This window comes from Anomaloglossus baeobatrachus, unplaced genomic scaffold (genome assembly GCF_048569485.1).
Source record: "Anomaloglossus baeobatrachus isolate aAnoBae1 unplaced genomic scaffold, aAnoBae1.hap1 Scaffold_466, whole genome shotgun sequence".
Lineage (NCBI taxonomy): Eukaryota > Metazoa > Chordata > Amphibia > Anura > Aromobatidae > Anomaloglossus > Anomaloglossus baeobatrachus.
The window spans coordinates 137,891-139,020 of NW_027444002.1; the positions used below are offsets into that span (position 1 = coordinate 137,891).

Below are 1,130 nucleotides of genomic sequence, written 5' to 3' on the forward strand. Positions count from 1 at the left end.
CATGAATTGGAAAGACTGCAAGGGGGAGGGGAGGTGCTTGTGTCCAAAAGGAGGAGTTATTCAGATTCATTGCAGTGGGCGGCGGCTGCAAAAAGCACCATTCTTCTTGTTTTTGCTCTGCAAAACAGCCTTTTCAAGGGTTGGCTTGGGTGACAAAATGTCTTCTGTAGGCGTGGGTTTGTCTCCCTCTCCCTAAGATGTGTCCGGTATAGGCCAGGGTGCCACTCAAGGCCGTAACCAATTCGGGTTATAGCTTCTCGGCCTTTTGGCTAAGATCAAGTGTAGTTTCGGAGGACGCTACCTTGGTCGGTACTGGAAGGTGCCTGGGATTGCACGTCTGCCGGCCTTGAGGAAGTGTGTGCGCCTTCTGGTGACACATAGCCCTCTTGTGCCTGGACGGTTCCCAGGCAACGGGAGGCGATCACCTTTGTTATTTTGAAGTCCTACTGATAAACAGAAAAAAAAAAAATTAAATCTGTTCTTATCAGTTTAATATCTGATACGTCCCCTCTCTGGGGACCATATATTAAATGGATTTTTAGAACAAGGAGATGGAAAAAATCTTGCTCTGTCCACTGCACGCATTGACCTGGTATTGCAGTACCTCCAGGACCGGTGCACCCCTTCTTAACCCAGTTTCCAAAAGCAGAACTCAATTCACCTGATTCAAATGAGCCCCATTAGTGAATTGAAAGAAAGCAAAAACTTTATATGCACCTCAATTTGGCCAATTCACTTTTCACACTTTCACCCTTTTTTTTATCTTTCACACCTTTTACTTGCTTTATTGATGCAAAAAGCTGTGCCAAATAGCAAACTCATCTCCACTCAACTTGACCAACTCTGCTATGTCCCGTGCAGTATCTTATTCTCAGTCTTATCTAGATCATTTGCAATTGAATAGAATAGATCCCTTTTGGCTGCTTATGACTGTGTAAAATATGTAGTTTTACTGGGCTGGGATGAGAGAATCCATTGAAGCATGGTGTAGGGATTGTGGTTCCTGTGTGCTAAGAAGAGAGGCTGGCACCAGCCAGAAAGCCCCATTGCAGCCAATAATCACTTAATAACTTTTTCAACTTGTCATCATATGGGAGGCCTTCCATTCCTTGTAGTAGTCTAGTTGCCCA

The 1,130-nt window shown here is 44.7% G+C and overlaps 1 pseudogene; it reads left to right on the top strand.

Annotated features, from left to right (window-relative positions):
• The first annotated feature begins 420 nt into the window (after positions 1-420).
• Positions 421-626, top strand: LOC142281001 (U2 spliceosomal RNA; annotated as a pseudogene).
• The last annotated feature ends 504 nt before the right edge of the window (positions 627-1,130 follow it).